This window comes from Megalopta genalis, chromosome 2, assembly GCF_051020955.1.
Source record: "Megalopta genalis isolate 19385.01 chromosome 2, iyMegGena1_principal, whole genome shotgun sequence".
Classification (NCBI taxonomy): Eukaryota; Metazoa; Arthropoda; class Insecta; order Hymenoptera; family Halictidae; genus Megalopta; species Megalopta genalis.
The window spans coordinates 6,756,295-6,783,686 of NC_135014.1; the positions used below are offsets into that span (position 1 = coordinate 6,756,295).

Genomic DNA, 27,392 nt, shown 5'->3' on the forward strand with positions numbered 1-27,392 from the left:
TCGGATTCTGTCTTTTGAGGAATCGAGAGAATCATTCTCTCGAAACATTCCCTCCAACAATTTGATTTTCGTCTGACGTCGACAATGGCTGATAGTTTGTATGAAAACAATACATATAGCTCTCAAAACCTTCGAAAAAAGGCAACGAATTTGGCCAACGTCGGACGTCGCGTCGATTGAATCGTCCGATATCGGTTCCACTGTGCTCGTAGCCTAATACAAAACCAGTTACACGACGTGTTGTTGGGGTAATTACCCAAATAATTCGTGCAGCATTAAAAAAAAACGGCTAATTATTAGTAGACGAGTGCAAACCTGCAAACCGTAAACGTTGGGAAAGTTCCTTTATTCAAAGCGGAGACGCAGTAATAGCTGTCAACGCCGATTTGTAAGAATAACAAAAGACAACTGTAATTCAGTCTTTAACAACAAGTCGTAAACGTTCGAAACGGTTTCGTTATTACAATTGCAAATTTCTTAAGGAATAAATTCTTAACAGATTAGAAAGACTTATTTGTTAATTGCCGAAAAGCGTAGAAAGTTGATTCCCTGTTAATCGATGCACCTTGACGAGAACAAACGTCACTTTGCAATCATGTTCAAGTACAATTGTGCTGTTTTATCCTATAAATCTTCAAATCATCTTCCAAGAAGCGAATATCTGTACATCGACGTGTAATATGAAATAACCGTGATGCAAATATTTGCTTGAGATAATAATTTCGTTTACAGTCATCTGGAAAACTAAGAGAAACAGATTCCACGTATAAAACGCTTGATCACGCTCACGCATTGCTCGTCACCATCGCTACTCCCCACACTTAGCGTCCACGTAATTGGAGCAAATCGACAGACAATGAAATCTGACATACCTCTACATAATTGCTCGCTGTCGGAACCAAGGTTCGTGCGGCTATAAAGAACGCGTTCAGCCTCATACTTTTTCTTATTGATTTTTATGCACTTCTTTCTTACGACCTCACATTTAAAAATACGTTCCAGTCATTAATGTGCTGCAGGTTTTTATGGAAGCATAGACATTTGAAAACTAGTCTTCAAAATCCAGATTTAAACAGGGACTTCAGTCTAAATACTTCTATCGCGATAGCAACGTGTAATCTATTTTCACGCCACTTTAGCAAAACAATTTACTTCAACCGATTGTTAAACTTACTTTAATAAAATATTCTTCATTTTGTATTCGAAAATACAGAAGTATGTGTCCTCGCTGGTTCGGATACCGGGGGATCCTTTGTATCACACGTTGTCGTACCATGGCCTCCCGGTAGTAAGTACGAAAGCTTTCAAAACTAACTATAACAGCAGGAAAAAGGACGAGAGCCGTGTTGTGGCACTCGGAAAAACGACGAACTCGTCAGGGGCGGCGTATGGAACAGGTTTATCAAGGTAAAAAGCTTTTGCCACAATCGAGTTTCGAAACAAAAATCCCCTAGATTATTGTATATGGGTAGAGAGAGAGAGAGGGAGGGATGCCGAGCAGGGACGTCGAAAAACGACGACAACAAACGAAATCCTTGCGAGAGTATGAAATGCACGCATAAGAGAAGCGAGCCAATAATGATTTTTTCGACAATCGCCGGTAACGCTGCTCCCGAGCTATTCTGCAGCTCGATCGACCGAAGATAATCCTGCGGTGGAACCAGAAAGGGGGAAACCGGTGCATAATCCTGGTTAACTGATCGCAGCCAAGATAAAAGGGCAAATTGTGGTTACAATGTTGTGTGTACAGTCGGTCTTAAAAGATCAATTTTCTCCCGCTGATTGTGTTAGATTGTGTATCCCAGCGTCACGAGCTATCCAAGCATAGAAGCGCCTCTCGAATCTTAATTATTTGCGTCGAGTGTACGTAGATCAAGGGTAAACGGATCGGATATTCAGTTCTTTGTGGATCCGATGGAAGGAGAAATAAAGAAACGGAGTACTGACAGTTGTCTTCAATAATTGATCAGTCTGTATTTGCTGCGTAAAAGTTAGGTCTAATTGTGTGTAAATATAATCAAAATACATTTCATGTTCGTTCAAAATTATTTACGTACGTCAATCTTTAAAATTTGCTTGTATAAATAAGAAATCGATCTACTAAAATTCAATCGAATAATTCTGTATATTCCTTCAGACTTTGGCATCGTTTAAATAAATAATCAAATTTATTTCTTATTTATAAATATAATTTCAGTTGTTGCTTATTAATTATCATTTCATTGCTTATTATTTGTTACATTATGTTACGTTATGTTACACATTATTATTCGACACAATGCATCGAGCAATCATCGCACAGTGGATCGAAACGCCGAAACGTTGGACGAGACCAGATCGTTTGAAATAACGAATATGGTTTATAATACTACAAAATATATGAAGCAATCACAAAATTAACAAAGAAGAGTTATTGCTGAACTGTTGAATCATAACTTCAATTTGACCTGTATTGATTCGAATTGTTTGACGTTTAATACAATTTTCATCGATATACTTGTTAATCTTTGTACTTTGAAACAGCTTTTGTTATCGAAAATGGATTTTTTGTGACTTATAAAAGTGACAATAATCACAGTTTTTTTCTCAAACCTGCGCGATAATGTACACAGCTCAAAATAAATGATTATGTGAAAAGTAAACTTGCTCATGTTTGCTCAAGAAAAGATTTCTATATTTTTAATGACAAAGATACAATACAGATACAAACCCAGGCGGTTACATTCACAAGGGAATTCACACTTGGAATACAAATTTGGAAAAAATGACGGTTCATACCTTTTACACCCAAAATTTCGAGATTATTAACATTATTTTCATGAACAGGTTTCATTCCCTACGTCGTTCATTCAATCACTAATTACAATTAGAACATCCAATTAAAACACATATATTCTTGAATATGCTCAGTTGAAATTTTACCTTCATACAGTGGTTCAAAAAAGTTTTCGCTCAACTTTTAAAACGATATAACTTTTTTATAATTAGACCGAGCGATCCAAATTTTGTTTAAATGATACAGGGATTAGTTTGCTAGACAATTATTTTCAAAAATAGCAATTGATTGGGATGACAAAAATGATATGCAATCTTGATAACCGCTATATAAAGCGTTAAAATAACATTTGTAATTAGTTTTTCATGTTTTCAATGCTTGTCCAGCGTTTCGGTATTTCGGTCCACTGTGACTCCTGGTTAGGAAATAATGGTCTTCAATCGCTCGAACCCTAGCGATATCATTGAATTCATGAAGAAAGACGCAAGTTCTTCAGTAATAATAAATGGAAATATTTATTAGGCGATAAACGAAAAAGAACAAAAATTACTTACTATTTGCTTTTCACCTGTATTCGAATAAAAAATATTTTACTTGCAAGACTAATACACAAAATTATATGTAGAATTATTTAAACGATTTATTAATTAAATAATGTTGAAAAAGTAACTTTAGCCTCGGACACACACGAAAATTAATCTATAGTTTACTTAGGACCGAGGTTCGAAAATATCAGATTACATTTTCGCCGGTATCTTAAGCGTGCACCGGCGGTAATATAAACTGTATTTTATAAATACCGCGATACATTATCGCCGGTGTCGTTAGAGCACACCGGATTTTATTCGTATCGGTGAAAGATGTGGATCCGATGTCAACAACAATCTATGGAACATATCTTGATTTGTAGCGATTAATTAACATACTCTACATTTTATCAAAAGTTCGAACTGTTGAAATTGACCAACTACATACATACATATAATGCATACAGAGACCTTTTTCTGGAACGCGTACTTTATTGCACCCACACTGGTTACGAGGACCCACTAATAATTCCAGGTACACTAGTATTGTAATGTTACAAATAGTTTGTAACATTATATTTAAACAATTTTATTCACAAAAAAATGTCAATGAAAATTAATTAAAAACTACTGTTTAACAAATGCAAAAAATATTTAATTACCTATAGTTGAAAATAACTATTTTTTAAATATGTTTGGTACAAATTTCATTGCAATATCTTTGATGGTTCAAAAGTTATAACAGAATGTCACTGAATTTCTCGATCCAGCCCACTATGCGGCAGCATAGCATACAATGTAAAACGTGATGAATGACCGTCTCTGATTGGTGGACCACACCAAAAAGGGTGTAGTCGCCGGTTCCTTAGTCGAATTTGATCGTTTAGTCATTTCGTACATATATATATATATATATACCTTCTTTCAAATAAAAGTAAAAATAAAAGTTTTAAGAAAAAGAATTTATATTATATATTCAATTAAAGAAATAATCCGAGCTATAATTCCAAATCAATAACAACCTTAATTATTGTTTGCAAAGGAAATATTAATTTAATTCGTAATTTGTTATTTATTATTTAACATAAAATTTGCTCAACTTCGTGTTCCTTTTAATGCGCGACGGAAGCCTGAGATGATTTAATATTAGTATCCAGTTATTTAGGTTATTTTTCAAGGTTTTTTTCTCTATATTTTCACGAGAAACATTTTGAAGATACACATTATAAGGGACCGTTTGAAGCCAAACTCGATGCAGTAGATATTGCATCGAACGTAATGCCCAAGTATTTCGTGGTTTTACGAAGACGAAGTGGCACGTAAGAAACTGCGGTTTCAAGATCGGCATGCTACGCGCTTGAAGAATGTCTCGGAGGTCTGAGCTTGCAATTTACTGCTTGGATCAGTGAAAACAAAAGTACGAATTATGCGGCAGTAATTGTGCAATGTTCTATTTTCTAACCGTGAAACGCGATGTTCCGTTTATTGTATCTTATGGCCGCCGCAGCCGGGACTGCGTGTGTTCTCGGCCATCAAAGAATTTCCTCTCCGACAACCACAACATTTTAATGCGTTTTTCAACAGATATCTGCGTAATTTATTCACCGCCGAGTGATTAATGCGGTGAAATAATCTTGTTGCATAGTAAAAAGCGCATTTTTTTCAATAACTGATGAAACTGTGAATATGATGCATTACTCAACAGTGAATATCTAATGCGACGTTCATTAATAATACACGCTCCGATGCGTCCGGTATCATTGATTGACAAACTCGGACATTTCAAGCTGATTATTATGGAAATTTGTATCGTAGGAATTGTGTACGGTATTTTTTGCAACACGGAATATTGTCTCAAAATTGTGCAAATCATGCAATGTTCTTTTCACGTGTTACGAAGCGTGGAACGTGTACTCGAAGAATTGTTAAAATTTGCATACTCATTTTACGTTTGTAAATGATATTACGACCTGCTAGAATATTAAGAATTTTAAAATATTGAATGCATCTTGTTCCAATATTTAATCAGATCTGTTCATGGATTTTGACGTAAAGAATGCATATCCGTAAGCCTTTAAGTATAAATTATTAGCATACATGTTTCATTACGCGCGAAACATGCTCGCGTCGTGAACAGAAATGAAGAAATACATAGAACTCCATCAGGAATTCCGGATAAATTTGGCCTTCCTCAAATGAAGCTGTGAATCTTTTATAAATTTAATCGATGCCCGTGACGTATAAATTGAATAATTTATATGCCTTAATATACAATTAAGTCTTTTTAATCTTAATTTAACGTGGTTCTCATGTCAAGAGAAAATCCGAAATAATTCGGCACTAATTATGGAGATACCGTGAGCTTTGCTGCAGCAAGATAGTCTTGCACAATAAAAAAGACTGAAATATTGATCAAATACCGTTGATGAGAAGCAGGGAGATCGGAATACGTAGTGCAGCAATCATCATTCCCGATGTTTACAACAATTTCACGTTAATGTATGCGTCGTTGCGAAAATATTTGAACCGTTGCTCGATCTTCAAATTTGCTCTACGTTGCTCGAGTTTGTTGCTTCATTAGCATTAATTGTTTACAATGCAAAAACTGATTGGTAATTAGATTCTAATTTCAACCCTTTACTTACCAGAAGCCTATTAATAGACTTTTCAATTACTAAACTGCATATAAAAGACGCTCTATATAAGTTGCTACATTATAAGGCTTAAAATGATTTGTGTTGAATTATAGACGAAATTGTTATCACTTTCAAACAATTTTTCAAGAAATTTTAAATTGTTGAACGCAAAGTGTTAACATTCTTATAACATATACTGAGCTTCTAAATTGTTGAATATAACAGAAACGATCGTATACGTTAAATAATCAGCAATCTTTTTCGTTAGGAAATCTTTCCGTAAATAATCAGTTGTTAAGAAACTCTTTCTAAAAATATTTTCACAAGTAGATTTTGCTCGACAAAAGCATGGTTATGTTTTAGTATCTAATTGTGATAATTCAAACTATTTTATAGTGTCAAAACAGTTTCTATTAAAGTTCGTATTAATGATACAGAACGAAACGTAAAGAGTCGAGATGAAAATAGTTTTGTACATCTAGCTATTAGCTTCGAAAACAGAAAATATTTTCGAAGTAAGCGGAATATTCTGCTCGTCTGTCCGAGCTCGAAGTTTAAGGAGATTCTAATTCCTGTTGAGGGCGTAAAATGAACCAGGTAGTTTGCAAAAACCTGTTATTACTGGAGAAGTACTAATTGATTTACGCCTGCGTCTCGAGATAATTACTGCACGAGTCACTCAGTATATGGCATCCAGAGAAAAATACATTTCTAGAGGATACTGACGTGATTCCGTGAAAAAAAGCAGTTATCTGAAAAGGTGAAAAGCATTTTATTAGACTCCGCTTTACTTGATCTGGTAGTAATCAACATTTATCACGTGGAACAAGTAATTAAGAACGACACATATTCGCTCCTTTTAAAACAGAATATCTTCTTTATAATTGGGCCGAACGATCTGAATTTCGTTGAGAACTATTATTGAGAGAAATTAGTTTACTAGACAAGTTAAAATTACCGGACAAGCTAAAAAAAGACAGTTAAAAATTTGTTACAAAAAATCGCACTTGGCTGAGATGATAAAGAAATCAAAAAATGTTTTTTCAATTCCTTTTTATCTCAACCTACAACGGAAATTTAACAAAAATGCGTTTCGTAGATCTCGGTAATCTATATGCACACTGATAATTTTATCGAAATCGATCGACGTTGTTACAAGCTACAAATAATTAAAGATAACAATAATTGTATTTCGAATACTTTCACGAGTCTGTGTATTGACATTTTGAAATTGTTTCAATCTAGTACTGCTTTGAACATCGTAAATACATAAAATTCGTGGCCTGGCAATCACTATCGTCATCTTCATCGTTCAAAGTGTCCAAATGCTGTATCATATTTCTTAATATTTCCTAATAATTTGTACACATCGATGGAGACTGTGAATTAACAAATATCATTATCTTCCAATTTTAACAAACGCCTCATAAATTCTCTCAACAGTCGTATTATGATCGAATGTTTTCTGTCAGGGGTAGTATTACGTTATACTACCGTTTAATGTTTTATGAAAGAAAAGCTTTCCTAGCATTTCTTTCGGAACGCTCCTTGCAATTTTCATCGATATTTCATACACGATAAAAGGACCAAACAATTCGTTATTTCATGAATAAATTCTCCGGTTATTACGGCTATTAATTACGATATCGTGATCGAACACACTCTCCGCCAAGGCTAACATTACCCTCTATTTTTAAGAGAGACAAATACGCCCAACATTCGTTCCTGTTACCTATAGCTAACCATCATTTTTCCCAAAGAATAAGACGAAACCCGTGTAACGGGTCTGCTAAAACAAAAGCACCCGGTAATCGCAGAGCGTGCTGCAACGTTGCTAGAAAATGACGCGATCCAAAAACGATCTGTCGCTCGTTAATGGTCTCGCAACCGGAAACAACGGGCAGGCATGGGCAATAAGAAGAGAAGCAGAAGAATCACAGCCAAACACGAGTAACACGTGTAGAGCCGATACAGAGTCGATGGATATGTTCATCGGTGGCTACGCCGCTGGCCGATATCTTCGTCCGACTGTAATTTTGAATGGAGAGTTTAGCTCCAAGGAAGATGAATGGCGTGGAAGAAGACCGACTGCAACATTGCTACTTTGTCGGCGAGGAGACATACGATGTGGAAGCACTCGATGTGACGGCAGGCGGGCGAATTAGGCTCGGTTCACACCATGGGGATCGTGAACAAGTCGCGGGATTGGCGGTACTTTAGGGGGTCTGTGGTCTCGGTTGCCCATCGATGGTTTCCGGCAAGCGGAAGCGTCCGCGCGGACACCGCCAGCCATGGTGACCCATGGTTTAAGTGGCGTTCGCAACGTGGCCAGTATGAACCGAGCTTAAGCCGGCTAGAGAAAACACGCAGAAGGGGCAGAGCAACGAAGAAACTCTTAGCGGCTGTCCGAGCATCGGCAGCACATACATTGGCGTAAGGAGGGGAAACTTTGCGAGAGCAGGGCGCCGCGCGCCGATGAGCTCGATTCACCGAGAGCCGCGCCGGGAGTAAAACGAACGACTCCACGTTTGATACATCGAATGGCAACGATTACCATTTACAACATATACAAGACAGCGATCTGCTAAAGGCAACCTTCAAACACTAAGGGACTTATTGGCCTTTTTTCTGGTGTTCCTTGTGTGGCCGGCTTCGTTCGCCGGCGAGTGCGCTCCCCTCTCTTTCTTTCTCTCGACTTTTCTGGCCGCTCCCTCTCCCTCATATTTCCTCCTCCTCCTCCTCCTCCTCCTCCTCCTCCTCCTCCTCTCTTTATATACCACTCCTTTATTTTTTCTTTTGCATGACCGAGTACTCGTACGCAGGCCGAGAGAATCCACCTCTCTTTCTTCCCCGAAACCCCTCTTTCGCCTTATTAAAATCCCTGCGCCACGGCTGACAAGTTGTCTTGCAGTAATGCCGTTGCTCACTCACTCCGGGGACCGGAGAGATCGGACGAAGCCCTTCGAAATCAGCCAGATAAAAATCTCTGGTTTCGCGGGACCGCCTCTCTGTGCACGTGAAATCGGAGAAATTGCCGAGCCTATTCGCCGCGACGTGCGGCGATTATTCAACGTTACGCTCGATACATTCGTTTTACAGTGCTTCCTCGTTTTCGCGTTCTTTATTTGTCGCCGATGGCTGTTGGAGAGGAGGGGGGGGGGCGTGAATCGTATCGCCTTCGCGAGACAATCAACGATCCGAACCTTCCGTATAGATAGGGGATAATACGCGAACAGCCGGCGATCAGAAAAAAAAGAAGAAAAAGGAAAAGAAATGTCCTTGTGGCGTCGGAGAAGAAAAGCGAGGATAATCGGGCCGCAGAATTTGTAACCCAAGACGGTGGAAGCGCCGGCAAAAACCTCGATGTAAGAGCGACATGAACGCATAAACCGCAGTACGGTATTTTGTTCCAGGGCATGAAGCAATTTGCGATGTTGCATGCGTGTTAGTATTTACACGCGCGTAATCGCGAAATCGTAGTGTAGATGCCGCCGATGCGCTTTGCACGGACGGGGAACTACGGCGATCCATGCCGATCCGCGCCGATCCAATGCGTATGTGTGCCCGCCAATCCATGCCGTGCCGCGCCATTTGGATACGTAGTTGGCGTGAACCACTTTCGCAAGGATCATCCTGAACGATACAAACTGACATGAATAAAGAACGATCGGAGAACGGAGGGAGACGCTTTATCCGCGGCAGGACGTTCTGAGCTTTGACCCCCCCTCCCCCCCCCCCCGTGATTACAGACTTTCACGAGACAGGTGAATTAACTGCTATCTGCCTTTCCAAAATAAATTCGAACTTGCGCGTTTAGTTTCAGGCATTCTCGCATTCAGCCATTAACACGTTCCGTGCCGAGCTTTTTTTACTCGAATCATCAAAAACTTGATGTATTACGTGCAATTATTAATTCTTGTACACATAACAACGTAACAAAAACTTATCAACGCCCATTCTTGCGGTGGAAATTGATTCTTCGGTTCTAAATTTCTTGTAAACAATTTGTTCAGTTCACTAAGTAAACATGCAAGCGTGTACCATCGATGGTACACGTGGCACGGAACGTGTTAAAAACCGATTTTTCTTTTCTCGCGAGAGTAGACATGGATGTGTCATACACGTCAGTCACGTATCTTAAGTATGTGTCTCCAATTTTAAGCAACCAGATACCATGTTGCAGAAACGAGGTAATTAATAAGTGAAGAAGCAACATTTGAATAACGCAACGTGATGGATAAAATGTGCCTTCGAACTTAAAAATTAAGTTACACGACTAAGAAGTGACTACATACTTGCATTTTTCGTGCATCGTTTCGCTTTATTATTAAAATTTATAGTGCCGCTATCTGTAACACCGCCATTTCTCCATCGCAATTTTGCAACGTTTACAATTCCAATCACATTGAACGTTTCACTTTTCACGTAAAACGCACGATATTCTGACTAAAAACAATTGATCCACGGAGAATAAACGCTTTACATTTCAGGAGAGTGCAACAAAAGTTTGTGTTATGTTGTTAATATTCGCATTCCCCCATCCCGAACATTATTTTAATTATACAGCTCAAATGGGAATTAGACGCCACTGTTTCGCCGAAAATTAATGCTGCAACGTAAAAAGAAACACTTAAGGCAAAGCCCGTTTTCTACGGTACATGACTGGTCAAGCTTACAGGCTCGTAAAATTTTTTTTGCCAGAGTGAGTCGACGAGCCGTGATTATTCCCGCCGCACGTGGATCGGCGAATCTCTAGGGTCATCGAAACCGTCTGACGAGCAGGAATCGACTGCCTCGCTGGATGAATTCAATGGTTCGTGGAAACAGAGTCCTCGAAGATACAGGTGCCGAGCTCGTAATAAGCCGAGATTGGTTTCGTCTCCCATGATTCGTGCTGTGCTACATTTACCGAAAACGATCGAGACGTGCAAGCGGAGCTTACGCGAATGTGAGCGAACAGTTCCTGTGTCGCGTGGCTTGTAAGTGAGCCGGATTTGTCGCACACCGTCGTGGTAGGCTATGGTATTTATAAGTTTCCTGCTAATGAAATATCTGACTTCAAAGCTCATCGTTTGTTTGTCAATCGTTGTCAAAGGACAACAAAACTGTGAATGCAATGTTTGGAATCCACTGAATCGAATAAGATCGACAGACCATCGCTTTTTTTTAACTTTAGTAGAACGTCAATCGTTCAACAACAAGTAAAACGTAAGTATTCCAAGAAATTTGTTACAACATTTAAGTTAAAACATAAAATGAAACATTTTAACAAGATTACTATCTTGAAAAATATTGATGATAGGTAAAAAAAAATATGGAGTTTGTGTCAATCCCTTGTCGAAGACGTATAAAAATTCATGATTTGATCGTTACAGTTCAATTCTTTGAACAAAACTTACGTTTGCTTTTTTGTTCAGTTAGTTAAGTTGAGAAGAAATGATCGTAAAATGAGTTTGAATGTCGTTAGGATCAGAATGAAGTCGATCGACTTCCACTTCTAATTATTCTAAACACTGGTAATGACTATTAAATAACTCATTGTGGTATGCTTTCGATCGACTAATTTATTTCTTAACTACAGATTCATATCAAATTATTACAAAGCGTCGATGTTTACTCATAAGCGTTAAGAAGACAAGTAGCCAGCAACACGACGTGACAATGAAATTTCTCCGTCGAAGTTTTATTCAATCTTTTAAGTAAAAAACATTCCAGAACAATTAACCATATACACATGCAAGTTCGAAATGTTAAAGAGGCTACCGTAACATTTACAAAAAATAATAGGTACCACAGCATTTTTCGCACTCGTTCCAACTGATCGAACAAATGACCGTCGCATAATCTCGGCGAGCTGGTTGAAAAATCAAATCAGCCGTCTCGTTCACGAGAGATAATTGAACCCATACGCTGAACCCCTATCAGCCGAGATGAAAACTTTAAATAGCGGTGCTACTTGTAATCACCTCTTTCTACGATGACCGATCTATAAATTGTCGGAAGCACTTAACGCAAAGGATGTAACCTATTTGAAAGCACTGGCATTATTAAGATCAATAGCAATTATACTCATCGCTCTGCGGCGGATTCGACAAGAGAAGTTGGCATTTACGTCCTCGAAAAGCCAGTGCCAATATCGTTTAACCAAACCATTATGTAAAGCGTTTATATTAAGTCGTGCCGCGGCTAGATGACGTCCGTCTCGCGATATTATACTTTGTTGTAAATAAAAAGAGTGCCGTGCCAGGCTTGCAACTAGTGCGCTAATGCTGATTATCATGCACGCAAAAGTGGTTGTAATCATAACATTTATCGGGGATCCAGACTCGACCGGATAGAAAGCCGGCGGTATACGATATCGCCGTTTTCATGTTTATTTTTGTATTTCCACTGTCGCAGAAAAAAAGATATAACTTTATCAGATGGACATTGTATGCGCGCCCCATACATAGCCGTGACGGAATAAATTAGAACCTGCAACGATAAGGCGAGTGAACGATTCTTCAAATCGATGCATCAGAGTCATTTATATGCGTCGTGGTATCAATTACGTACACATTGTTATTCTTAATCGCTCGGACGTATAATGCAGCGTCGCTCACATTCGTCGGATATATTTAAAGTTCCCGACCGATATACTGCAACGTAATATGCTATGCTAATAAGTTTAGTTTTGAAGGAGCTACAGTGACCCTCGTTAATATTCGAATTATTTTAAAACTATTTTTTATTTGATTTATTTAGAACTAGATTAAACGACTTGAATTTCTTTCAGATGATGCAACGACCAATCTACTAGATCATAACTAGAAGGTTCTTTTTTAAATATGACTATTGCTTAGAATGACAAAAGAAAAGAAAAAACCCTCGATTTTTAACCTTTTAGCTGAGCCTACAACGAAAATTTGAAAAATGTGTTATATGCATGTTCAAAATTTTACTGAAATTGACTGACCTTGGCACGAGCTGTAAACAATTAAAGTTCGCAAAAATCGCAATTTTGTCCCGATTTTTGACGCTTTCGACCAATAAGTGTGTGAAATTTGCAGTTTCTACAACCTTTTAACGCTTATAACTTTTTTTAACATTTTCGACATAGACTCGGATAAAAAAGTTAAAAAAACGGGAATCCTTCATTTCGTTTTGTCATTCCAAGTAATAGCAAAATTGTAACAAAGTAGTTCAGTCATTGTCTAGTATGCTGGTCCCTCCGTCATCTAGAAAAAATTCAAATCGTTTATTCCAGTTTTAAAATGTTATTGCGTTTTAAAAAGTGTCTGAATATGTATTAATGGGAGTCACTGTACGTGCGAGATAGATTACTATAATCGGCGCACGATACGATAGCAATTATTTACTCTCCCCGTCAAATACTAACAAGCAAATTTGTTATGTTCGAAGCGACCTTAAAAATAGGAAGAAAATGGAAACTCCGAATACATATTAATTTTTCAAAGGTGATTATGCATGAACACGATGTTAGCCAAAACCGTATATTCACTGAACTCGAGTAAAAATAGCTTATTCGACACTGACTTCTTATTACTAAACTAATACTAATTAAGAATAAAACATTAGGTAATTATTTTTAGAAAGTATACACGTTAAATGAAAAACAACCGTGCGTTGCGTAAATTAATCGCTAACCATATGTTTCGCGATCGTCGTATATTTTTTTTTTGCCGAATTGAAAGAATTTAACATACTTCGAACGATCGTTCGTGAAATCTACTCACACGCAATAATGGCATTGAGTTCATTCATAGATATTAAATCGATGCAACTCGATTGTCACTCGTAGAAGACGATTCGATGTGTTTATATAAATTATTCGAATTATACACGCTGGTTTAGAAAAATATGCAGATTATAGGGGTTCGATTTTACCTTCCTTAGGGTGAACGTGAGCGGTAACGAAAATTACTATACATAGATCCTCCGGGAATTGCCAAAGTTTCTCGAATTTGTTCAAATAATATTCTCGAACATTTGCTAAAATACAAGCGAAAGGACTTTACCTTCACGCATCGATACATTTGGTTTCACGTCACGAGACGTAATTATTTCGTGCTTCAAATTAAATTGCTCGATAATTTGCGATAAACATCGAAAATACATGGGACAAATAACGGAGCACCGAGAGATCCCGGAGATATAACCAGCAGAATAAGTTCACCGGCGAAGTAATTTGTATTATTCACGATACAGTAACGCGACCGATCAATATATTTTAATGCCGGCGGACGTAACTGCTACGTTAGAATCGGCGAGAGCTCATCCGCCAGGCTTCAACAGTTCATATAAAGTGAGAGTCCGTGTCGATCCCGCGGGTAGTCCAAACAAAGGCGGACTATTCAAAGTGAATTCTACTCTTATCGAAACGCAGAAACGCAACAATGCAACGCTGCAAACAGAGACCCGAAAGGTTCGCGTATGCCGTACGCCTGTACACTAGTAATACGCTATGCAACGGTCTGAATACGTTGCGTTTCACGCGCACGTGTGTGCACACCACGGCACAGAACGAAATCAAATACGATCCGATCGGGGACCCGCTATTTCTGCTCGGTACAGTCCTTGACAAAACGCTGCCAGCGGGCACGGGAAGCGATAGGCAGCCAGTCGGACACGATCGAGACGCCAAAGTAACACTTTGTAGCGAAACGGTGGCTGATTCAAACCGGCCGCGGCGCGGCGCGGCGATCCCATGCCCGCTGGTATTCGCGCGATTCGACGTTTTGATTATGCAAACCGATCTATTTTCAGTGTTCGCTCCCACACGCTGCGCCGCGCCAGCCTAAGGACTTTTGCACGATATGCCCGGAAGCTACCGGATAGCAAAAGGAATTCCGAAGATTGCGTACACGCGACGCCTCGAAAGAAAACGACGAGAAGCTAATGGCGGCCCGAGAGTTATATTAGGCTGCAGCATAAGTGCCGTCTGTTAATATCTCGTTGAATACAAAGTAAGGGGCGGCAGCCAGAGGCAGCCTCGCCAGAATCGTTTTGCAGGCCCAGGATCCTGGTAACTAAAATATTAACGCGTTCATCGTCGCTCTAGCGCGTTGTCTACAGAATTGTCCGCGTTAATTCAAAAATTAATTCTTGTGCGAAAACATTGAATGTGCCAAATAATTGATGATATTAGATCGTGCCAAATGGGAGAAGGCGAACGTAGTCACGGCTATGATAAACTTCGATAGATCGTTATTTACTGAAAGTTTGGCCAAAGTAAACGTTAATAAAGAAAGTGTTAGCCCAAAGAATTTATTGGACTTTTGTAAGCAGTTTGAATTTTCGGGACGTTCCTGTGCTTACCATCTTCGCGAGAGGGTAAATAAACCCTTAAAGGTTTTGGAACGGTTTTGTATATTTTCTCGCGAAGAGGCTATGCGGAAGGAAATACGAGGACGCGCTTTGGCCACGTCCACTTGGGACTTTTCCATTTTTTCCGGAGACGTTTTCCATGTCGAAGGGACCGAGGACAGTCGATATACCTGTATCTTATTACGAAACGATCTTTAGAAATATATTTTCTATTATACAAAATTTTGGACTTCACCGTTAACCCCCTTTTTCCCGGTTCAATTACACCGATCCACTAGCCATCCACCTTGCAAATTATAAATGAACTCGCTATCAACGATCTAAAAAAAAATGTTGTTCCTCGATTTTTAAAGCTCTGTCAGTAAACTGCAATTAAACGAAATGTTAACAAGATCTTTTTATAGGTTGTTGTTTAGCTTTTAGCTGATTTTGTATTAAATCTTGCAACAGTTTCTAAATTAAAATTTTCTTGATTCGTGCTGCAAATTGCTTGGTATTTTCCAGTAATAAAGCTCGAATACTGTGGGCGGTAAATGACGTAAGCAAAATGCAGTTGCGTGCATAATTATAGACTCAAAGTAATTTTTACATTGTTGCTAATATCTAAACGAGAAAACTAGTTTCTATTATTTCTAATATAAAAATATACAAATATGGTATTAGATTAAGTTCTCGTTTAGATATCACTAAGAACGTAAACGTTACTTTGAGTCTTTAATTATTCGCACCACTGTACATGACAGAGCGGTTCAAGTAACGCGTATAGTTTCTGCGAAGCGTAATTCTGCTCAGCCGGACGAACATGCGAAACGTCGACGCCAATGAATCCGAACAGTCTCGCAATACCGCTTTTCGTCCGCTCATTATAAATACGACCGGCACTACCACGGATGCCAAAATAATACAAAGATATAAAAGATATAATTGATACAATTAAGTGTAAAAACCGGGAGAATTCGTGCTGGTGCCATTTGCCAACTGCAAGTTGTTCTCGGAGCAAACTTGAGACACTATTATTACATATAAACTTCCACTGATGATATACATAGTTGTATTTCTGGATTTATTTATTTAACGTTTACAGGTACATAAGGTTGCTAAGAGTAAATATATTAACATGTAACTGTTTATTTTAGTTTGTTTAAACGTAAAATAAATAAAACTCATAAGAGAAATAAATAACAATGTGTAGTTTTTTTGGAATTTTATGGAAAATATTTTTCTCGATGGACTATATAGGTAACACATATTGGTTTATTATAACAAAATGTTAACTAAAATAATACAAAATTATAAAATAAAATTACTATAGCAATTTCTTTTGGTTGCAAAACAAAGATGAATATTGTACATAGTATATACATATATGTATAATGTGTCCTATTTTCTATGCGGCATTGAGCACAATTTGCACATCTTTTCATTTTTTCCGCTTGTTGTATGTTGTGTGCTGGCAAATTGTGCGTTTTGTATCAAAAATAACCAATAATTAAATATGAAAATCACCAATTTTAAAATGAGGAAAAATGTTTTCCTTAATCGTGAAGGGGTTAAGGGAGTATTTTAATGTAAAGTGTGTTTTCCTTTAACTTTCTTTGATATTTTTTCCTGAAGGAACTATGTATAACACGTTTTGCAGTGACATTTACGTTTATTTATACATGTTTCAACAATATTTACAAACTTTTCGAATTCAAAAAATTGATGGTATTGGCTACTTTAAAACATGCACAGATTCACGAAAGTGTTCGAACATCTCTTAAAACTTCTCAAACTGGACTAATTGAATTTTTTTTAGATGATGATAATCAACTAGACAATGACTGAAATGCTTTTCCTTAATTTTGCTCTTATCTGGAATGACAGAAAAAGTAGAAAAATCACGTCTTTTAACTTTTTTATCTGTGCCTATAACAAAAATTTAAAAAATGCCGTTTAGAGATCTGGATAATTTATATGCATGCTGAAAATTTTATCAAATTCGGTTAACATCGTTACGAGTTACAAATTATTAAAGATCGCTAAAATCGCAGTTTTGTCCCGATTTTTGACACTTTTCACCAAAAACTGTAAGAAATCTATAGTTTTTGAAATCTTTCAACACCTGTAGCTTGGCTCTGCGTTAACCGATTTCGATAAAAATTTTCACTATGCATATAAGTTACCGAGATCTAGAAAAGGCACATTTTAAATATTTGTTATAGACTCAGATAAAAAGAGTTAAAAAGCGAGATGTTTTACATTTTTTGTCATTCCAAGTAAGAGCAAGATTAAGAAAAACCATTTCACAGTCATTGTCTAGTGGTCTAGTCCCTGTATCACCTAGAAAAAAGTCCGGTCATTTAGTACAGTCTGAAAAAAGTTATTGCATTTTAAAAGGTGTTTGATCATTTTCGTAACATTCATATTTAATAGAGTTTATGAAATGTTCATGACGAGCCTGACTCGTTGTTACAGTACAAGAGGTTAATAGTCTTAAAAAATGAAGGAATAAAAAATCGAAAGCTTTTTAACAAATTGTTCGACAGCAGTTTCATTCGCAAAGACAGCAAATTGTCTTGAGTAACTTTATCGAATAAGTTTCCTTGATTTGAAAAGAATCGCCGAGCATGTCTCAGACACAGCACTTAGGATGCTAAAATTGAATTGTTAGCTGTCTTCTATTGATACATCTGTAGACAGCAAGAGCTGTTTACGACTGAACACGAAGCCGAATACATTTGATTTGTTAGACCGTGCTTGGACTTTAAGCATCGCGAATGCTTGAAAAGAATTTTTATGTAACAATGGTAAAACGTCAATAGCATCGTCGCACTCAGTGAACTGTGCCAGTGCTCCGACGAAGTCGTAACTTTTTTGCGACGAGTCCCTCTTTGGGATTTGGATGAACAACGTAAACCGTAAGCGGGCAGTAAACCAAGTTTTATCATAAAATTTCATTGTTAGTACTCGACGAACCACTTTATTCCGTTTTATACATCCGTCCGCTCGTTTCCGACGGTTTCCGCTATTTTCTGATTTATATCAACAAATTGGACAAGTACGGCAATAATTACAGATTCGGATTAATCAGCGTTAACCTGTTAACCGTTAAATGCCGCCGGGCTTATTAAAAACCAGTTTCATAGTAGTCGCCCGAGCATGTTAGATCCTTGTAGATTTCCATACGTGTGACTCGACGGCAAGAAATTCTAATGCACGCCTATAGCCGTCTAAAATGTTCGGATAAGGCTAACAGCACTCGGTACGTGGATTATAATGTATGAAAAAATGTACGAGTAATTAAAAGTATTCGTCAATTTGCTTAGTCACGCGCAAGATTTTATTTATCGACGTTCATAATCGGTCTAGTGGTAATTACTGTGAACCGACAACTTAATTTAGATTAGAATGTGCATACATTCCTGAAGAATATGCATGACAATTTATTTTGACGTCATCTTCAATCGAAAGTGTTTACACAATTCCGTGACATACTCGCATCAGACAAACTCGAAACCCGAATCCAGTTTCTTCATATTTCGAAATATAAAATAAAAAGCGTTCTACTTCTAAAAGTATTAGGTTGGTACGTATGAAATGTCGGATTTTTAAGTGAATATATACAACTGCATATCTTTTTTCAAAAGCTGTTTATTTAATCAAAACATGCTCCATTTGCTTCAATACACTTTTCCCAACGAGATTTTAATGCATAGATGCTCTCTTAAAGAAATTCTGATCTTTAGAATCAATCAATTCTGATATAAAATTTGTCAGACTGTCTTCATTTTCATACTGTTTAGCCCGTAGAAAACTGTTCTAAATGTTTAAAAAAAAAAATGAAAGTCGTTTGGCGAAATATTCGACGAATAAACTGGGTGCTGCAAAATTTCATATTTCAATTCATTTAATTTCGCAATTGTTTTGTACGACGTACGCGGCCGAGCGTTGTCATGGAGAAGTATTGGACCATGCCGATTAACAAGCGATGGGCGTATAATGTTCAATTTTTCATGCATTTCATCAATGTACCGGCAGTACTTTTCGGCTGTAATTGTCTCCCCGGTTCGAAGGAACGAGTAGTGAATTACTCCAGTCACATTCGTTTCCACCAATGCTTTCGGAGCATCGTTTTTCACAGACGTTTCGGGTCTTCCACGTGGTTCATTTTTTTGTAGGGAAAAATCACCAGACCGAAAATTTTCAAACCAACGCTGCACTTTTCGATCGTTAACGGTATTCTCCCTAAACGCCTGGTTTATACTGCGTGCAGCTTTTGCAGCATTATTACCAAGTTTATACTCGTATAAAAAAATTATACAAATATCGGTTGAATTCATATCCTTATTCAAACCAAATTACAAAATGGAACACTTTTGAGAATATCTTCTTTGTTAAAATGTGACTCTGGCAATGGACAGTACGACTATAAACGAGGTTATGCCAAAAACAATAGCATAACGAAAACAAGGAGACAAACGTTCATATGTAAAGAAAATTCAACATTTCATGTGCACCAACCTGATATGTACATAGATACTAAAATTATAAGAATGCTGACGAATGACATTCTATTTCATAACTAATTTATTCTAAAACACTTATTTAACTATCGCTTCTTTCAAACACTAATACGAAGTGAATCATCTTTGGAAATTACAAACACAAATTTATGTTTATATAAAAGTTGAAAAATTGACTTTTGGCCATATATTACCGCTTCCCGGACTACCGCGTGGCGGTCACGAGTATTATCTGGGAGCAGCGTTCTTCTGATTTTCGATTGTTTAATATTCTCATCAATATTAATCTCAATAATGAATGCAGAACGGCGATTGCTAAGCAACTGCTTCATTCAGAGTGCGTCTAGGTCTGCGACGGAGGAACAAAGAGCACGCAATTTCTCAAGTTCTGTGCGACAAATCAACGCTGATATACAGGACTTCGACCCCAATTTGTATAAATTACGGTGAAAATGATCGCTGCCCACGCGAGCCACTGTCTCTTCAGGGTGCATCGTATTCTTTCCCCAGACGCATCCGAAGAGATAAAGCGCAACGAGAGAGGAATACGTTCACGGGCCAAAGCGCGCAACAGTGTCGGTGCAGCGAAAATATTTCATCGCATGGGCGATACCTGGCACCGCCGCCGCTGTCGCGTTCATTCATCGGGTGCAAATAAATCGTTCCGCTTGGAGTAACGATCATGAGAGAGGGGTCTCTCCCACTCGAGACAAGACTGCTCTCTCGTAGATACTTGATGACTTTACTCAACATCTCTAACATCGCAAACGAGTTAATCGTGTGAACATTATCATTTTTCTTCTTCTCCTGTGTATCTCTTCTCAAGCTATTTACAGTGTAACAAGCGACTCTGGCGTTGGGTTTAACTAATGTAATTAGTAGATCGTTAGCTGCTATCATAGCATAACTTCAGAATGTAAATACGAGGGAACGGCTGACGCAAGCAATTATGGAGTATGCCGGTTGATCTCTATTCTCTTCTTTTTCTGTCGTCAATGATTTATAACACATTCTCTTGGTTCGATTTTTGGTCACACGAGTTAATTGTTAGAGGCAGGATTAAATTTGGTTTAATGTCCAAAATAATGGAAACACGTATGGTTTAGTACTTCCCTCTTTTTCTACGGGAAGTTGTAAAAATTCTAATTGTTACTTCGTCGAAGATTGAAGATTATAATATATAGATTGTACATACTATTATTAATACATTCTACGTTAATACTACCGGAGAACTGATACAATTCAAGATTTTTTCTCCCCTTCGTGACCCTTCACCTTCCAACGTGCCATGTGTGAGTACAGAGGGTCTTTCATTAGGGAAAGCAGTCGCCCTTCTTTGAATCACTGCGACAAGGTTATACAACATTTCCGGGAAACTAGATATCTGGACCACGTACCTACATATCCGCAGCCATATTCGGATTGATTTTGAGAGTATAAGAGGGCCACGATTTCGTTTCTCATCGGACAGTATTCTGGAATCTATATTCGCGTGTGTACCGGGTAGAATCGCGCTTAGGCCGTTAATTCCGATCTTCCCCGCATATTTCAGTGCGTCAAGATCGAGGGCACGGAACTTAGGCTCCGCGAAAACACTTCACATTCAACACTTGTAACGACCTAATTCATTTGAATAACATACTATTAGGTTGGTGCATATGAAATGTCGGATTTTCTTTACATGTGAACGTTTGTCTCCCTGTTTTCGTTATGCTATTGTTTTAGTCGTTTTATAGTCGTTTATAGTCGTACTGTCCATTGCCAGAGTGACATTTCAACAAAGAAAATATTCTCAAAAGTGTTCCATTTTGTTATTTGGTTTGAATTTCGTAAGGATATGAATTCAACCGATATTCGTGTAATTTTTTTATATGAGTATAAATTTGGTAACATTGCTGCAAAAGCTACACGCGATGTAAACCAGGCTTTTGGGGAGAATACTGTTAATGATCGAAAAGTGCAGCGTTATTTTGAAAATTTTCGGTCTGGTGATTTTTCCCTACAAAATGAACCACGTGGGACACAATTACAGCCGAAAAGTACTGCCAGTACATTGATGAAATGCATGAAAAATTGAAAATTATATGCCCATCACTTGTTAATTGGCATGGTCCAATACTTCTCCACGACAACGCTCGGTCGCATACGTCGTACAAAACAATTGCGAAATTAAATGAATTAAAATATGAATTTCATTTTTTTTTAACATTTAGAACAGTTTTTACGGACTAAACAGTATGAAAATGAAGACAGACTGAAAAATTCCATATTAGAGTTTATTGATTCTAAAGATTAAAAAATCTTTGAGACAGGCATTTATGCATTGAAATCTCGTTGGGAAAAGTGTATTGAAGCAAATGGAGCATATTTTGATTAAACAAACAGCTTTTGAAAAAAGATTTGCAGTTTTATATATTCACTTAAAAATCTGACATTTCATACGCACCAAATTAATATACATTTATGTATTTAGGTTTTAGTATATCGAGTTAATTCAATTCTTTCAATTCACATCCTCTTGTTAACTCCAGTTGCTACTGTCACGTCCACCACGGTGTACTTTTGCCGCTCCAAGTGCACTTTACCTTCCCTTATAGGTCCCGGTTGTGAAACAAACGCCGGCTCGTCCGCACTTTCCTTCATTGTGGATCTCGACGGTGAAACAAACGTCGGCTCATCTGCAAGATACCTTCTTGTGGGCCCCGGCGATGAAACAAACATCGGCTCGACCACATTCTCCTATCTTTGTAGTTCCCGGCGTGGCGGTGAAACAAACGTCGACTCATCTGCAAATCTCACCTTCCCTACCCTTGTGAGTTCCGACGGTGAAACAAACGTAGGCTTGTCCACAAGTAATCTTCCTGTGGGTCCCGGTAGTGAAACAAACATCGGCTTGTCCACACTGAAGAAACTCTTACATTCTCTCAACAAAACGAGTCCTCGGTCATGCACGACTGCCTTAGCCCTCGGCTCGTAACAAAATTGAAGACAATTTTGTATGCATCGCTATTTATTTCTGTTGCTTTCCCATGTAATATCGTTATTAGAGATAAAATGGACCTCCGATACCAATCTTGAAAATGTAATGTTCGATAATTCATTATTTTTTGGTCATCTCAATTTTGAAACGATGGATACGATTATTGTATAATAGGGATGTGTGGATACCCGGGATTAATGGGTACCCGGCTGTTCGCGATGGGCTAGCAAAAATCGGGAATGCTCGGGCAGATACCCGCAATATACAGGGTGTCCCAAAAGTTACTCAAAATCGGGAAATGAGGGGTTCCTGGGGTCATATGAAATATCTTTTTCCTAAGCGCAAATGCAGTCCGCAGCTTGGTTTACGAGTTATTAACGAAAAACACTGGCCAATGAGAGGCGAACTCGGCTGGTGTCGTCGTATTAACATACATATGTACATGTTCGGGTAAACGATGAAATAAAAAATGCTCCAAAATTACTTTCGTCTGTACCTTTGTTCAAAATATTTTTAAAACATTAAGAAAATATTTTTTAAGTTACATAGTAAGAAATTGAGAAAGAGCAAAATTTATGGAAAAAAACCATCCTCGTCGGCATTCGACCGTCGACCTCATTCAAAAGATTCATAGCTCGCCGCTTTACTGGCTCCACCAACCGTCCATGCTGTAATCGTCACGAAAATTTGGTGTATCAAATATACCACAATTTCATATCTTCAATTTCGTGTTCTTGATTGAATAATCGCTTCTTTAAATGTAAAAGCGTTTAATATTGCATAATATGCTTACTGGAGTGGACAAAATGAAGTACAACTTACAGAGGAAACCGGTTTAATTTTTTGCGACATTGTTCCACCCCTAAACAAAATCTGAAAAAAATTGACAACGTTAATATCTTTCGATAGATGCCGGTGACAAAAAATTTTGTTTTCGAGAAATCCGCAATTTTCCGTTTTTTTTCGTTTTCTTATTTTTTGTGTCCACAGTTTAGAACCAAAAAATCTGAAAAATTCTTTAATATGCAGTCTGTTATCCAAAATAGACCAGATTTTTTTCAAAATTTTAAGAAACGGACGTAGCGGAAATGGACGGAAAAGCAACTACCCCTAAAAGAAACTACCCTCCCGCGGATGTTAGAAAGTTGACAATTTGCACAATGGGGTCTTTCTTGGTCACCTATCGATCGGTGTAATGCGCGTTGAAAACCCGTTAAGGGCAGATAACTCAGAAAATGTTAAAAAAGATAACTATTGCAGCATCATCGCTTTTCTCTACATTCTTTTTATGGCGTTGATCAATTTCATTCATTCCAGCATTTCGTAATTAACGCACCTGTGCAACAGCTCGTTTAATTTATCTTGTGTCAGGTATCTTTATTAAATACTACAGGCCGACAAAGGGTTTTAGACGGTCTTAGTTCGTGAAGTAATATAGTCGCCGCATAATCCAGAGAGAGAACTCGATTCCAAACGCTTTGGTTTAATCGAAAGAATCTGTACGGTCTCAAACCATGCAGGTACAAATTGCACACAATCCAACAAAGGATAAAAGGAATAACTACAAGAGGACGAAGGGGTGGGGTTCCAGCGGGGCGAGGGGGGCGAGGGGTGGAGCCGATTGAAGATATGATACTTCCGAAACTCGTCTTCGAGGGCCGTGCATGCACATGCACGCGCACGCGTGCTTAGCACAAATACCATGCATAAACTCTCGGCACAATGCAGTGCATGTACACCTGAGGTATTGCGTGCCAGTCGTTTGTGGTGAAGAAAATACGATAGTGGAGAAAGGGAGGCGACTGCAGGAGATGAAAGAAACATGTAACGGCCGAGAATTGCAGAAGGTGCATGTAAATCCCTTTTGTTAAACGATTTTCGCTCGATATAATTAAAAGTTTCAATCAATCGTGATATAACGTATGTTAAATGCAAAGTGTTTGTATGTTGAATGCATATTAAAGCAACGTATGTTTAAATGTGCACTCCGCACCACGAAATAAAGAAATAAATCTAAGATTTTATTCTCGCGATACGGCTGGAAACAATGTTAAGGCCCGATGGTATCGATCGTTCGGCTTCTGAGATCGTATTCTGAGAAATACAATCTCCATCGATTCCACAAAAAAAAAACAGATTTCGAAATTTCAATTCTTAATGCAATGATTTGATCCGGAATGACTTGCACCATAATTTAGAATGCACATATTTACATATAAAGCACATAGCAGAAATTGTAATTAAATACATTGATTCTATGTCAGTTTTTGATGATCTCTGTATTTCAGTCAAAAGTATATTAAACAAATTTCTAAATCAATTTCCTTTCCTACTAAAGATATGACTCTTTTCAGAATTCTTCTAAATTGTTTTATACCTCACGCGTACATTATTGTCATAAATATCCACGAAATTCACAGTCTCTTGATATGAATTAAAATTTATGTTGCGTAACTAACTCTTTAACCAAAGAGCAGGTAACAGAAAAATCTCTGAGCCAACAAAATTGTAATTATATTGTTCTAATTGTATCTTCCTTGGTAAAGTATTCCTTCCTTCCAGGGTAAAGTATTCGCAATAACAGAAAAAAATAAGGCAGAAAGTGCAATAAAAATATGAAAAACGTGAACGGTACTTGGCTCATCGACAAAGAATCGAAGACGAAAAGAAAAAGTACAAAACCATTGAAACGTGGCGGTTAAATAAACAGGCAAAAATTCAAGGATAGTTGCCTGTCCGTTTGCGCCGTTCGTTGTTGCCTGTCCGTCGAAAGAAGCTCATCAACAGCGAAATACTGAAATAATGTGAGGCAGGCACGTGAGAAACACGACAAATTTCGGATCTGAGCACGAATGATCTCCAGAACGGTTGCAAGAACGGAGGGAAGATCGTGTACTCTTCGAAACCTTGCTCTCGTTTTGCTCGTGCTCTGGGCAGATGTGATTTTCGTGTTCGATACATGCAACAGTAATTTGACGCTGTTACGATATCTCCGACTTAAATATCACGAAATCACGAATCTGGCCACAATTTGCTGGGCTAAAATATTCGTAGTCATTGGCAGAAGCTACACCGTCGGAAGAAGAGCAACAATTTGGTAGAAATTCCGACTCGCGTAGAGATTAATATAAGCGATATACGTTATTAATTTTAAATTAATCTTATTGCAATAAATCGATTTTTGCCACAAGAATAGTTTTAATAACAAATGTAATTGAATATTTTGAGTATATTTTTAACTATTATACGGACAAATTTCAAGCATCTGCCCGAAGACAGATGCCTTCAAATATCCAGATTTGAAATAATGTATACTCTAGCATCGAATTCAATGGAGACAACGTTTCAAAGCGTGGCCGATTTATGTGTCACACGCTGTCAAAATAAAATCCGTATTCTCATAAAATTATTGTAAACATGATACTAAAGTAATCTAAACTTTCTATTTCTTATGTTATTAGTAAACTATGAATTTTTATACGAAATATCTTTTTATAAATAAATATATTTTTATAATAAATAATATAATCAATTGAACTCCACTCTGCGGATACCATCTGTTGTGAAAAATATTCTGTTCGAACTTACACGTTTCGTTCAACAAAATATCTGTCCCTGTGGAATTTTTATGAAAAGAATTGTTACTTCCTGAGAACTTTTCTCAAAAAATATTCTCGCGAAACAGATCCTATACATTAAAAATTCCATGCAAATACATTGTTTGAAAACGTTCGTTAAAAATTTCTCTATAATAAATCTCTCTAATAAATCAAACATCAAATTATTATATGCTGGTTTAATTTAACAATATTATTTAATATTATTGACAAATTTAAGAAACGGTATGAAAATATAAACGGTATATACAAATGTACGTATGTATACAGCGCGTGATCCATTTGTTAGACTAATCTTCCTAAGACAAAATCCCAACAAAAATTAGAACACAAGTATTAAATACAGAACTTTTCTTTTATATTTATCAATAAAATATAAATATCAATAAACTTCAACTTTTATTAATTCTACTGAAACCAAAACTTTGAATCTCAAGAATTTATTTATAATTGTTCCTATTAGAATCTATATATATATCTCCTGTGAAAAAGTTCCGGAACTTTCTTGAACCGTGATTTAGTCATTAAAAGCTTAAGTTGTAAATCTGATTAATTTCTTGATAACAACAGAAACCAATTTCAATCGACTGATATCACAAATGGTGAAAGATTCGCAGTTGAATCGTGGATGTGGCAGTTCAAGGAGCAGAATGTGGAACGTTGCGGATTTAAATGATTTCTGGTGAGTATTGCTAGAATTTTGAAACTTCAATATAAGATGCAATCTGTTAAGTAATGAGAAAATGAGGGGTTTCCTGAATCATTTTCTGCATCGAAGTTTCTGTGGAACTAGAGTGAATCGAATTTTCCGAACGCACGCGAACATTTGTCTTAATAAGCATCGGTCTGTTCGTGTAGTTTCAAGAAACTTCCTCTCCACGCGAATTCGTGCTGTTCTCTTCTCACTGCATGTTTCGCACTCGTTCGTTTCCAAGATACAAACGCAAATCACAGTTCGTGTTTCTAATTGTATGCCTCAATACGTAAACATCAATCGTTTCGCGACGGATGGATTCCGCAGCCG

At 37.6% G+C, this 27,392-nt stretch overlaps 1 protein-coding gene across 6 annotated transcripts in view; it reads right to left on the reverse strand.

The window, feature by feature from the left end:
- LOC117218360 (protein UXT homolog) overlaps positions 1-27,392 on the reverse strand; it is a 62,909-nt gene that overhangs the window by 23,936 nt on the left and 11,581 nt on the right. For 2 of the 6 annotated variants that reach the window (XR_013037235.1, XR_013037237.1), the window contains 2 exons: positions 23,574-23,624; positions 23,232-23,419 (listed from right to left, as the gene is read on the reverse strand). The exons of 1 other annotated variant lie outside the window; for it this stretch is intronic. The gene's annotated coding sequence lies outside the window, so the exon portion shown is untranslated. Of the gene's footprint in view, positions 1-23,231; positions 23,625-27,392 lie in introns of those variants that run through there. 3 more of the 6 variants (XR_013037233.1, XR_013037236.1, XR_004489760.2) reach the window with 2 other exon arrangements.